The 14,488-nt window shown below is 37.3% G+C and overlaps 1 long non-coding RNA gene across 1 annotated transcript; it reads right to left on the bottom strand.

The window, feature by feature from the left end:
* Window positions 1-678: 678 nt before the first annotated feature.
* Window positions 679-4,109, bottom strand: LOC134200068 (uncharacterized). Its single transcript, XR_009974808.1, has 2 exons — window positions 3,977-4,109; window positions 679-860 (listed from the first exon to the last, which is right to left on the bottom strand). It is a non-coding gene; the product is annotated as an uncharacterized LOC134200068 (long non-coding RNA).
* Window positions 4,110-14,488: the final 10,379 nt, after the last annotated feature.

Genomic DNA, 14,488 nt, shown 5'->3' with positions numbered 1-14,488 from the left:
GCATATTTTAGGAGCTGATTTTTTGAAAACTTACCATTTATTAGTCGATTTAAGTTCTCGTAAACTAACTGATCAAATAACTAATCTTAACGTTTCATCCTTATTTGTAAATACACATCATATACATAGTGTTAAAACTATAGATATAAGCCACCCGTTTTATGATTTGCTATCGAAAATCCGGATATCACCAAGCCGGTTTCTTTTAAAGAGCCACCGAAACATTCGGTTTACCATCATATCGAGACTTTCGGACCGCCCGTCTCGGACATGCTCGTGCGAGACCGTTGCCACCACATCGTTATGCCAAGGTTAAAGAAGAGATAAGACTTATACAACAGTTGGGGGATTTGTAGACCGTCGAAAAGCGCGTGGGCAAGCCCATTGCATGTTGTTGCTACAATATACGTCCTTGTGGCGATTATAGGGCGCTTAACGCAATCACTAAACCCGATACCTAGATCGTACGATTTTACTTATATTTTAGCTAATAAAAAAGTTTTTTCCCGAATAGACATCAATAGAGCGTATCATTTTATAATGGTCGCTCCAGAGGATGAAAACCGCTATAATTACACCTTTCGGTCTTTTCGAATTTCTTTTCAACGGTTTCACACTGTTTTAGACGGTTTAGATTATTTATTGTTGCAATTGATGTGACAATAAAAACCAGCAGCGTAACGACAAGTTCTTTTATTTGTGAAAGCAGGTAGAAATGGCTGGCACGGCTTAGTTTTATTAACACTATCCCCCCTTCGTTGGCTTTGGCTGTGGCGGAAGGGGGCGTGTTAATATGGCTTGGCGGCTTGGCTGGCGGCAGGGCATGACAGCTGACGTCACGTCCGTTACATTCGGCCATCCTGCAACAATTGCTCCCGCAATGGGGAACACACAAAAACATTTAGTTCTCAAATAAATCAATAAGGTCTTCAGTTTCGAGCTGCTCATCGGAACTACTAGCGCTATCGGACACATGGGCTATACTTTTATAGGGCCTTAATGAATCTGTTGATACCAGGCCAGTGAAGTTTTTATAACTTCGTAAACCTTTTAGATATACTTCTAATTCGATACAGATTGTTACCTACTACTTTAGTTACTACATACGGACCTGAGTACAAATCGTCTAATTTGGTATTAATCCTAGCGGCGCTACTAACCAGTTGGCGCCCGTCTCTACGATACAAAATGCCTTTTCTTATAAACATGAGCATTTTTTTTATATTAATGTTGTGTGTCATTATTGTACTCGCTTGTTTTATCCTAGCTGCAGCTATCTTACGCCGTGCGTCAACAGTTTCTGGTTCGCGACCAGGAATCGAAACATTACATATTGACCTGCCAGAGCGCGCAAAGATTAAATCACAAGGCTTGTATGTTTAGTTTGTTCAATCTGGCCAATTAGCGCGCGGACAAGCAATATCGTTTAACGTATGTCCAAACTGTTTATCTTCTGATTTTTTTTTTAAAGTACCTACTCGTAAAAGCTTTCCCGTAGTCTGTCACCACGTGATTCGGGTATCTGGACAAACCCTATTCATATATTTTTCAATGCACGAATGGTCCCGATTGAATTTACAGTACGCGTTAGTTCAGCTATCACAAATTTAGACAACGCATCTTTCATTACGATCATGTACTGGTTGGTGCCCTTTAGATGTCCTACAGAAGGGCATCATGTTATCTATTTGTACCATGCGCATAGTATCAGATGGTTTAGAGATCGGATATAGACAGTCTTCTTTTTTTAACATAGTTATCCTTCTCGTGTGTACAATAAAGACATGCTGCCACGTATTTCCTAATAAAGCGTGTCATTTTAAGAAACCAATATTGGCTTTTAATCAAAGCTAAATGATGGTTTAGATCCACGTGACAAATGTCGTCATATGCATTTGTCCAATTTTCCATTTAGCCGAAGGGACTGCGAGTCTATTTCCGTTAAAAGTTTTTCGAACTAGTTCATAATTATCTTTAACATCAGCGCGACTTCGTCCGCGTGGAATATAGTTCATAAATAATGCTTTATTTTAGAACAAATTTGGTTAGCATAAAAAAACGTTATAGTGAGCCAACCTTAACATATATATATGCTATCGCGGACATTTTTTTTAAAGGGGGACAATTCTGTCACATTATTTTAGCGAAACTTTAACCGCTTCTGCAGCGCAGGCACCGGAAGCTCTCAAAAGGGAAAATAACCCGATTTTGAAACATTATTTACTGGTACTTCGCTAGCGTGACACAGTGATGGTCTTAGCGGTCTTAGCGTTATATAGCCTATAACCTTTCTCAATAAATGGGTTATTTAACACTGAAAGAATTTTTCAAATCGGACCAGCAGTTCTTGAGATTAGCGCGTTCAAACAAACTCTTCAGCTTTATAATGTTAGTATAGATTGCTTTATAATCGAACTAAGCTTTTCGTCCTGATATTGCATAGTACAGAATCAATCAGTAACTTTAAGACGATTTACGTTCATCATGTCAACAGGATGCCTATTAAGCGCGTCTACAAATGTTCCATACGTTCACCAGGTCTATACTCAACACTAATGTCATAATCTTCTTTCAAAACTCACCATCGCGCAATGCGTGGTATAATGTCGCATTTGGTAGGCGTAGCAAAAACCACAGTACAATCAGTTTCTACTATATTATGCTTACCTACTTCATAAACACAGAACCTACGAAGCGATTGTACGACTGCTAGGTTTTGAGCTCTTAACTATGATACACACTCTTCCTTACTAGTTACCCGGCTAAAATACATAACAGGCCGCAGTGAGTTGTGAGTTTGTTTTTGTAATAGCATATTAGCAATTCCTAATATACACGCATCGGTATGTATTTCCATAGGAAGCATAGGATCATACAAAGCTAGCGTAGGTTTGGAACATAACGGTTTTTCAGTTGTTCACGGCCCCACTCCCATGATTTATCTTTTTATTATTAATTCAGCTAATGGATGCGCAATCACGGCAAATTTGAGAACAAGCTTTCTAAAGTAACTACATAACCAATAACGGTCGCACACTATGAGCATTATTTGGCACAGGAAACTGCGAAACGGCCGTCAATTTTTGTTGCACCCGGCTGTATACCGTCTGAAGATATAGATATTTCATGACCTCAATAAGTGACTTGTTTCTCCAAGAATGAGCATTTACTCATATTTAATTTTAAGTTTCCACTATCGAATTTACCAAGTACTTTCTCAATAATTATTGAACCTAATTTTATACCAACTGAGGGTAGAGGTAAATCGTTTAAAATGGCTAGTATCTCAATTTGACCTAAATTACTTTCATTATTTTTACCCATTTCGTTTCTACCCACAGACTCAATTATTTTATTTATTAAACGCATTTAACTACCCCACCTAGTGGAAGGTGGCGAAAAAGAAGAAACGCATGAATACAGATGGCGCATTTGCTAAACCAAAAGGAATTCTAGTGTACTCGAAATAATGACCTTGCGGTGTAATGAAAGCAGTTGTGTATCTGGCACAATGCTTAATTGATGGTAGCCCTGGGCTAAATCTAAACTCGTGAAGTACTGTTCGGTGGATACTTTATATTTTACCATAGCGTTTAACGCACGATAATCAACGCATAGCCTACTGTCGCCGTTCTTTTTCTTAATAAGACCACTGCTGAAGCATGACTAGATTCAGATTATTTTATAATGTCGGCATCTAAAAGTTGATTAGCTTTAGATTTAACTATCGTTTGTTCATTATGAGAAAGTCTAAAGGTGGCGATACACGGGCTGATCACTAGTGAGCTTAATTTGCATTTGGACTAAATTGGCAATACCTAAATCATGTGTATTCGTAACAAAGCAATGCTTATACTGTATTTTTTAAATCTGAATGACCCTTATTATTTAATGGCTCCTTTTAATTTTTTTTTCTACCCTAAAATCTCGAAATATTTGTAATGGCATGGCTAAGGCAAGTAGAAATGCAACACACCTGGCTGTTTGGCTGTGGCTCCTCGCAGCTGTTGGCCCTCGGCAGGACCTCGCCCGGCGGCCACATGATGGTCTCCGAGCCCATGTTGATGACTTTAATGTAGCTGTCTTCGCCGCGCAGTAGCGTCGCAGGCAGGGAGAAGGAAGCTCGTAGCCGTGAATCTCGTGAAGTGCCGTGAAGCTCGTAGTGCCGCAGTGGATTAACCACATTGCTGCTCTTCTAGTTTCCCTCCACGTGAACCAGAATGATGGAAGGACAGGGCGGCAGACGCTCTTGGTCCGACGACGTCGAAGTCCCTTTGATTTGATTGTTCCAGGTTCTTCATCCTGTAGCTCAAATATCGCCTTGTGGACCTCCTTCTGAAGCAATTTTTCAACACCTTCCTCGCCAGTGGAATAGGAGCTTCATCTTCTTCAAACTTGTCAGAAGACCGAGAGATCTGAGCGTGTATATGACGTTGTTTCATTTCTTTATGCCACTTCTGATTGTTGCAATTGATGTGACAATAAAAACCAGCAGCGTAACGACAAGTTCTTTTATTTGTGCGAGAAAGCAGAAAGCAGGTAGAAATGGCTGGCACGGCTTAGTTTTATTAACACTATCCCCCCTTCGTTGGCTTTGGCTGGCGGCGGCGGCGGTGGATGTGGCGGAAGGGGGCGTGTTAATATGGCTTGGCGGCTTGGCTGGCGGCTTGGCTGGCGGCAGGGCATGACAGCTGACGTCACGTCCGTTACATTATACACCTTTATTGATGGCGTAGTTATTGCAAGTGACAATTTAGTACAGCATAGACAACACTTGGAAGAGGTTTTTGAAAGATTTAATAAATTTGGCATTACAATTAATTGAAATAAATGCTCGTTGGTAAAAATAAACTTTCACATCAAGTCACCAAAGCAGCGGAAAGCGATAATAAACCGCTCGCTTATGTTACGCGTTCCGGCCGTATTAGTAAAAAGCCCGTACGTTTCAATATATAAAATCATGTACAGTATTAATAACTAAATAATTTACAAGTCATTTTTCATTTTAACAATAACATTTTTATACTCGTACTAGTAAAATGGGTAAAACTATATCAAAAGAGGAGATCGTCGTTGCCCAGAGTGGAGCAAATGCAAGTCTTCAAGATGCCACCTGGCATAATTATTTTAGTTGGTGGATAGTCGGAATTTTAGTGATAGGCATAATAGTGTACTTCACATGCCGAAGCTGTACCTTTCAAGAAAAAATGGTTAAATAAGCATGTGCAAAATATCCATGCACAGGCTATAGAGACCATGCAAGCGGCAAGAGGAAGCATGCGTAGAAGCAGACCAGAGACCAGCGCCGCGAAAGCCACTACTAAAATTGATATCATTTAAATAGTATGTTCGCAAACGCATTTTTACCTTTTAAGGTTCGTGGACATTTCGGCAGCAAATCAAACCATTTTTATGTTTAATTTTAATAGGTGTCTGTGTTTTTGTTTTGTTGGTATGTGTACTGTCATGTTAATTTTTATAATTTTTTTTCATTTTTTGTATAATTCTCTTTTAATGTTATATAACAGTACAAATGTTTTTTTTAAATAAGGGGGGAGTGCTGTGCCGGCTCATGTCAACGAGTCGAGTCAGTCCATCGGAGTCCGGCACGGCACTCGGATACGTATACAATAAATAATTATGAGTGATATGACTTTCCTTTGAGACTGACCCACCCGTAACTCCGCACAATTTCTTCCACCTCCCAAAATTTATGTATTTCTTCTATGTTATTCAGAGCAACGTTACACTTAAAAACCATCCTAACTGTCATTGTTGAGCCATGGGTTGTTGTAAGTTTTCTCCTTTAATCACTTCTCCTAGAATAATGTTAGCGTAGATATCGGCACCGAACAGTAGATCGACTGACCGACTCTTGTAAAACTCGGGATCAACTAAATTGATATTGTTCAAGTATGACCATGCAGGTTTAGAAAATGTTTTGTTTGGTGAGCTTTTTATTAAATTGTTCATAATGAGCGTCTCTAGTTTGAAATTGAATTCTAGTTTGAAGTTGAAATTGAAGTCATTGTTCATTGAGGAGATTTGTATTATCTTTCCTTTGCAGCTGTTTTCGTTTTGGCCTACTCCAAATATCACCCCTTTGTATCTTTGACGCCTTAATCCCAATGTTTGGGCTGCAGCTTCGGATATCAAAGATATTTGCGAGCCTTGATCTAACAAAGCTCGCATGTTATGATAGGTTTCATCAGCCGTTTTCACCTTTACCAAAGCAGTAGCTAATAAAACTTGTGGCAAAAAATTGTGGCATTTTGTGGAGATAATACGAACTGAAATTTCGGAGGAAAAAAGTAGAAAAGGAAGTAATAATCTTTACGCAAAATTGAACCTATCACTCGGGAAGACAACTCATTGGGATTGGATGTGGAGCCCACATAGTCCACAACGCGATAAAAACGGTTTCAGATTGTCTTCCTGTAGATTTCGAAAGTATTCTCAAAATTTATTCATATTTTTACATTTACAGCATTCAAGTGAAATCTCTGAAAAAATTCTGCTAGGCTATAGTAAAACAAGGTGGCTCGCATTAATGCCAGCGCTTGAAATAAAATTTAAAATGTTCCAGCCCTTAGAAAAGTTATTTTCTGAGCATCGATAAATTCCCAAATATTTTAATAAATCTAAGTTAGAATCAAACACCGTTGCACAGTTGTATGTCTGTAAATCTAAATAAAGTAAATTATTAAAGGTTTCTATGCGCCAGTTAAACAATATTGAGTAATTACTCAATTTAAAAGTAGGGACACATATTATAATGTTCGTGTTTTGAACTTTCTGCAATGTTTTATAAATGCTTTCTGCAATGTGTGTCAATTATCAGTTTTATAAAAGTCATTTTCTCCAATTAATATAACACAAAAGTCATCCATAGTATAGTCTATTAATTTCTTGTCCAAGTTGCTAATGAGTTGCTCTGTATTACAATTCGGAGAAACATAGTGACATATTTCATAGTTTTGAAAAGTATTCTTGGCTATATTTAAGATTTTGTTCCTTTTATTTGTACTGACAATACATAGTTTTCTTCTTTGTACAGCTTTCGTCGTAATAGAACGAGCATTTCTTTCTTTGACTTGATTCCTAGTTTGATCCTGTGGCTCCGAGTTTCAAAGAGCGCCATCTGTGTTCATCTGAAGTAATCGAGTGAAATTTGGTGTAGTCGCGCCCTCTGTCGTAAATGTGCAAAGCGTTGTATCTCCTTGGTCAATCGACGATTTATTGGGTTCGATTATAGTGTCGTCGTAGTCGAAGCCTCAAAACAGCTGGAGTTACCTTTTGCAGAGAGAAGGGATGACGTTCTAATATGCCGCGAATTCTTTTTTTTTTTTGTTTTATGTGAATAAATTGTTGTTCTTCTTGGTTAGTTTTTGAATGTAATTCTATAGAGTCGTTAGTTGTTTGTAATTTTTCCTTCAATTTATTTATTTATTCATAGGCATTCTTCAATTCGTTTTTTAATTGTAATATCTCCTTCTTGAGGTCATCTATGTCACATCGATAGACGTGATATACGTAATATACGATAGAGTAGACGAGCCCAGTTGCAGATCTAGGTCTAATGGGCTATGCCTTTCTATTTCAGAAGTTGTCGATCCAAAGGAAAGATCATGCGAATCATTAGTAAGGGTCCTTTGACGACGAAGAGTAACATATTCGTTTGCAGATGTATTTGGTGTTTTTTGAAGGGGCATTCTGTGACACTTCACTACGATTCTGGTACAAAATAAGTAGATCTACCCGACTACGTGAACGGTGCGGTAAAATTATGGGTCTATTAAGTACGTTTTTGCATGAGTTTGGAGTTTTTGGATGTTCGTTGGGACGTTTATTTCAAAATTTGAATGCCTGCGCGCGCACTATCTATCACAATCCTGCCTCTAAGATTTTAGGTTATTATTATGAAAGTTCGTGACTATATGAACGTAGCACTGTTTTATTAGTTTGTAGTGGTTTTGATACAGTATTTAATATGGTATTTATCACTTAAATCTTGAAAATTAATTGATATTTTAGTAACTGTTTTGCACTCGGTTTTGATAGCCTTTTAAAGTCACTCACACTTATTGTTTTGGAGAGATAACATTTGTCCACAGGAATTAGTACTAATACATTCTATTTTACTATAAATTATATCTCATTATTCACTTTAACTATTTATAATCGTTTAAAATACGCGGACCACTTGTTCACAACTACCTACTTAGTTAGCTTATATCAATATATAAATCAATATAATATCAATACATAAAAAATGTGATTTGTATAATTTAAGGTATGTTCGCTACGATCCTATTAAGTTGAACATTTCTATAAATAATAAGTTTTATTCTATGGAATTAGATAGCGGAGTTGCTCGTAGTGTAATTTCAGAAAGATTTTACAGGGATAACTTCCCGTTATACAAATTAAGTAAATCTGATATAGTATTTTATCTTTATACTAAGCATAAAGTTACGCCCGGAGGTTATTTCCATTGTGAAGTAAGTTACAATGGTATTATGAAGCCTATGTCGTTTTATGTAATTTCAGAAGATGGTCCACCATTATTAGGGCAGGATTTCATGACGCAATTTAATATGAGTTTGGTTTCTATGTGTAACAATAATAATTTATCAGTTAGAGCGGAATACCAAGAGGTGCATCAATCAGATCTTGAATGAATTCCCTGACATTTGGAGAGATGAATTGGGGCGTTTTAATAAATATGAAGTGCATTTACACTTGAAAGAAAATACAACACCTAAATATTTTAAGCCATGCCAAATACCGTTTGCTCTAAAGGACAAGGTTGAAGAAGAATTAGATAGGCTTGTCGAAGCAGGTATATTAGTACCAGTACAGTTTTCACAGATTATGCTACGCCCATAGTACCAGTTTTGACAAATATCCATTACCCCACATAGACGAGGTTTTCGCGATGTTAGGCGGCGGAGAACATTATTGTAAGCTAGATTTAAGTAATGCCTATAATCAAATTTGTTTGTCTCAAGCCTCTCAAGACCTCACAACTATAAATACACCGAAAGGCCTTTTCATATATACACGCTTAGTGTACGGTCTCGCGAATTCCCCTGCTATTTTCCAGGGCACAATAGAATCTCTAGTAGTAGGTATTGAAGGAGTGTCGTGTTGGTATGGTGATATTTGTTTAACAGCCCCAAATAGAACCCTACATTTGCAGACTTCGTTTATTGCTAGGTAGATTATGATTACGGGTTAAGGCTTCAAAAAGAAGTGTTCTTTTTTCCAGGACAGTGTCACATATTTAGATTTTAAAATAGATAAAAATGGTCTTAAAACATGTCCCAGTAAAGTAGATGCAATTCTAAAAGCCCCAATCCCCACAAATGTCTTAGAATAAAAAAAAAATCTCGGAGTAATTATAAAATTACTAATTATGTACAAAAATAATTATGTAAAAAAACTACAGGAATTTTATTCCTAACGCATCCTCATTATTAAATCCGCTGAACGAATTATTAAAAGACGACATAAATGGCACTGGGATAAGCGACAGCAGCTTGCGTTTGATTCCGTGCGAAAAGACTCGCCTTGGACCGCGTACTATCACATTTCGATCCGAGGGAGCAGCTAACATTGACAGTGGATGCGGGCCCGCCTGGTCTCGGCGCGGTACTCGCGCAATGCTACAGCGACGGTACAGAACGGCCGATCGCGCTCAGTTCGCGTTCCTTATCGCCAAGCGAAAAGAATTATAGTCAGATACATAAAGAGGCGACGGCTATAGTGTTTGGCGTTAAGCGCTTTCATCAGTATTTGTATGGGTGTCAGGAACCATTCATATTAAGAACAGACCACAGACCGCTCCTATCTATTTTTGGTAAAAAAAACGGCATATCAGTCACCGCCGCCCTACGCTTACAAAGTTATGCTATTATGTTATCTGCTTATTACTACGTAGTGCAATATATCCACTACGTAACAAAAAAAAAATTGTGGCAGATTACTTTTCTCGAGCGCCGTTAGCTTACGAACCGAACAAGTCAGCTGATAGGAAACAAAACGAGGAACATAGTGCTATCTCGTTTATGAATGCAACACAAGAACCAGTCTCTTTCGAACGAATACAGCGTGTCATCGCCAATGACAAAACTATTAAAACAGTCATTAATTATATGCAGCAGGGTTGGCCGCGTAAGATTAGTTGCAAATTAATATTACCCTATTTTATGTGTAAAACTGATTTAGAAGTTATCAATAGTTGTTTGTTTCGTGGACATAAAATAGTCATTCCAGCGGTATTTCGAAATCGTATGTTAGAAGAACTACATTGTGCTCATTTCGGTATCGTTAAGACGAAGAATATGGCACGAAGTCGCATGTGGTGGCCAGGTATTGACAGCGATATTGAGCGTTTAGTGGGCAGCTGTGACGTATGCGCCGCTCAGCGCAGCGCGCCGCCGCGCCCCGTGCGCCCCCCGCGCAATATTTTGATATTACTTATTACATCATACTAACAAAAGAGAGAAATATGTGATTAACGGTTTTAAGTTAACGTAATAAATGCGAAAAGGGCACATCTCCAGTTGGGACATTTACGAAATTATTTCTAAACATGTTATTAAGCTTTTGTATTATAACTTAGATTAAGTTAATTATTCTTTTGTGCAATATGTCTCAATCTTGTGTTAGAACTTATATTTGAGTGGTTTTTTTTGTTGTAAATTTATATTTTATTTTATTTTTATTTATTTATTTATGTACGCACAGAAAAAAAGACATAGTACAGAGTAATAGGAAAATTATGTACAAAGGCACTGCTTATTTCTTTAAGAAATCTCTTCCAGCAGACCTGCGAGAGGATAATGAGAATAATAATAAAAAGTGATAAGTGTGTGTAGAACAAATAACACATAACTAAAATAACAAATACAACATGAGAATTATAGTAATGCACATACACATACCAAATATTGTTAAACTTGAGTACAAAATACTATAAGTAACACAGTAACACTCGTATATACGAAGAGTATAGAACCATGATCATTCGGTTGATGAGAGATAGAATTGTTTGACCTTGTATTTAAAAACAGAAACAGACTTGCAAACTCGGATGTCAGCCGGCAACGAATTCCACAGTCTGACCGCGTGCACAGTAAAGGAGTGAGAATAGAAATTGGTTTTGTGGGAAGGGAATAACAAAACAGAACATTGGTTGGACCTGCCTGGTCCAACCAACGTTCCAAAACCTGGAATTTAAGTTTAAAATTTTATAGTATACATTTTAAAGTTTATAATTTAAGTTATATAACAAAAGGGGGTGTGTGTAAGCTGGAGTATCCTTGTTGGATCCCAAGACCTGGTGCTTTTGTTAATTTTGATTTTTAATAGTATTATTCGTATTTTCTGTGTGCCTTCTGTAAATTATATGTTTCTTTGTACGACTGCACTTCGTCTTTCAATTATATGGCGCCCTGAGATACTTATATAGAATCACATACTCTCCACTGCGGCTACCGGTTGGCGTATCGAAATAACGTTACACCACCCCTATATATTATATGAATGGTATCGAAGTGTAAATGTGGAACCTGGGTTTTGCAACTAAACGTTAAATAGGCTTGAGGAGAAAATCAAATCAAGTGATAAAAATATTTTATGTGCTTTAGTTGCTGATGAAATGTCTATTAGGAACCAAAAGATATGGACAGGTAAAATCTATGAGGGCCTAGTAGATAGATATGGGTTTAGGTAGCGACGACAGTAGCCAAATGGCCACCTATATTTTTTCATTGACAGTATTATGGCAGATATGAAGGCGAATTTAATAAGGCTTTAGAAAAATGCAATAAAATCGGTGTGCAAATCCGTTCTGTGACGTTCGATTGCTGTAAAAGCAATAGTGCAACAATGCATAGGGTTGCGTGTTGGATGATTTAAAAAAAATCCATACTGATTTATTTCAAACACCCCAGTGCTGATTACAATGTAGTTGTATTTTTAGACGCGTGTTATATGTTAAAACTGATGCGGTACACCTTCGAATCTAAGAAAGTAATATACATATACCGGTGAGAAACCAATTAGATGGCAATATTATTATCGGAATTATATAAACTGCAAGAAGAAAACTACTTACACTTGGCGAATAAACTTTCACATACATCGACATGTCCATTTTAAAAATCAAATAATCTTATGTAATAAAACTTTATATATTCCCGCATTTAGAGAATCCGAAAACACAGTAGAATTTATTAACTATGAAGAAGGATAATTCCCAAAAAATATTGTCATTCTTGTCCCAAATTAAAGATTACTTATAATATTAGCAATTAATGTTACAAATAAAAGAACTCTTATAGTCGGTACCGATATAAGAACTGTGTTTTCAACTAAAAAGTGCCCCTTATCAAAACAGAATAATACTGGGTTATTATATTAGGATTATTAGTGTGCATCAACAGTCTGACTTATTTGTATAAAACTTTAGTTGCAACTGACATTCTTTCTTTTTTGTTAACATATATACTCAGCTAAGATCATGTCGAGCTATTTTTTGGGAACATACGGAGTCAAAATGGACATAATAATAATCTCAACACTACACAATTTAAAGCCAGTTTTAAAAAACTGCTGTCTCATTTAGAACTAGGCTCTAAATTTACGGGAAATTGTGTACCTATAGAGAACATACCAATTTTATCCGGATCATAAGCACTCAACAAAATTAATAACTTCTCAATAAGTTACGGTTTTGAAGAACCGAGGAGAATGTTGTTTGTGAATTGTTGTTTTTTGTATTGTAGGTTATCAATTATGTGTAATTTTCAGATGCCTGATGAAGGTCTAATAAAAGACCGAAACGTTGCTAAAATAATAATGTAATTTGTTATAATAGTCCTATCTTGTCCACATTCCTGAGATACACGGAAAAAAGAAAAATTTAAGCTTTGCAGAAATTTTAAACAATAGGTCCATAGAAGAGAGGTTTGATAAATATCAGACAAATTACACTCTACTGATTGAAAAACTGGATTATAATCCAACTTCAAATATTGTTCCGCAAATAGTAGGTTACATTTCTGGTTTTGTAGTCAATAGATTTGTTTAGAAAATTAATTGTGAGGACTTTAAAATGGATTTGTGGGCTAAAGAAAAATTATGGTTCCACAAATTATTTAATAGATGTAAGAGAAATGGGTGGTTTATGTTATGTTTCAAACGATGTGTTTGACATATGCATGAAAACCGAACGTGTTATACGCAACTGTCTTCGCATGAGTGGTGACAAATCAATGCAAAAAAGTATGATAAAAACTCTATATATGCGTAAAGAAAGTTATTCCTTTCTTTAATTTGAATTATGTCACGCATGCGCTGTCGACATATGCCGGAACATCCGCGCATGTGCTGTAAAGTCGAAAAGCCTTGACAGATAAACAATATTTCATTGTGTAAAATTTTATAAAAAATAATTTCTATTGAGATAGTTACAAGATTATAAAATAAACTTTAAATGTAGTTTCTTTGTTCTTTTTTTTTTTTTTTTTTTTTATGATTGAAAGTTTACTGGTGGCCCGAAGGCCTTTCCAGTTTCACCAGGACAGGTGGGCGAGCAAAGGCTCAACCAAGAGGGGTGGGATTTGCTAACAACTGCCCGAGCGCCTCCGAAGGAGACCTAACAACTCAAGAGCAATTGTTTCGCGAATGAATCTACTACCGGATCGGAATCGCGACCCGCTGAGAAGATCCGGCGAGAAACTCAGCGGGCTGATGCATGGGTTAGGTTGCACGTCGACCTCTTTGTCGAGTTCGACGAGTACGGTTACCGGGGTCCCTAAGCCTGCCCCTAGTATTAGAGCTGAAGGCATCTAATGCAAAGGTTATTGGATCTGATGGATCCGTAAGGACGTGTCTAGGGCGTCGACGGTGACTGGCTCCTGCATGATCAGGATTCGGGGAGTAGTCAGCGGCGGCAACGATAATGCGATTATCATGACGCATAGCCTTATCGAAGTATCGTTCCGACGCTGACTTCATGTATTTCCGAATTGATTCGAGGCCCAGGTCGTCGTGTAGGTCAACGTTCCTCACGAACCACGGAGCCCCGACAGCTAACCTGCAAAAGCGGGATTGTAGGGATTGGAGGGTGTCTATGTGTGTGCGGGCCGCGTGAGCGAACACCACACTCGCGTAAGTCATGACGGGCCTTATGCAAGTTTTGTAAAGTGTCACCTTGTTCCGAAGGGACATTCTTTGTTCTTTCGGAGCAACACATTGAAGTTTTATTTTAATTAAACAACTTACCTAATAATCTTATAAAACGACATTTTTGTTTATAAACGATAATAAAAAATGGATAAACTACGTTTTGAATTTACACTATTGCCTGGAAGTGATGGAAAATCAAATATTCTTTCGCTTACCTCAATAACCACAAGTGATAATAAAGTCTATTCAATACCTGAAGAGCTATAAGCAATTAGTTATCATAAGGAAA

The sequence above is a fragment of the Bombyx mori genome, chromosome 14 (genome assembly GCF_030269925.1).
Source record: "Bombyx mori chromosome 14, ASM3026992v2".
In the NCBI taxonomy this organism is placed as follows: domain Eukaryota; kingdom Metazoa; phylum Arthropoda; class Insecta; order Lepidoptera; family Bombycidae; genus Bombyx; species Bombyx mori.
This window is presented reverse-complemented; position numbering and strand designations above follow the sequence as displayed.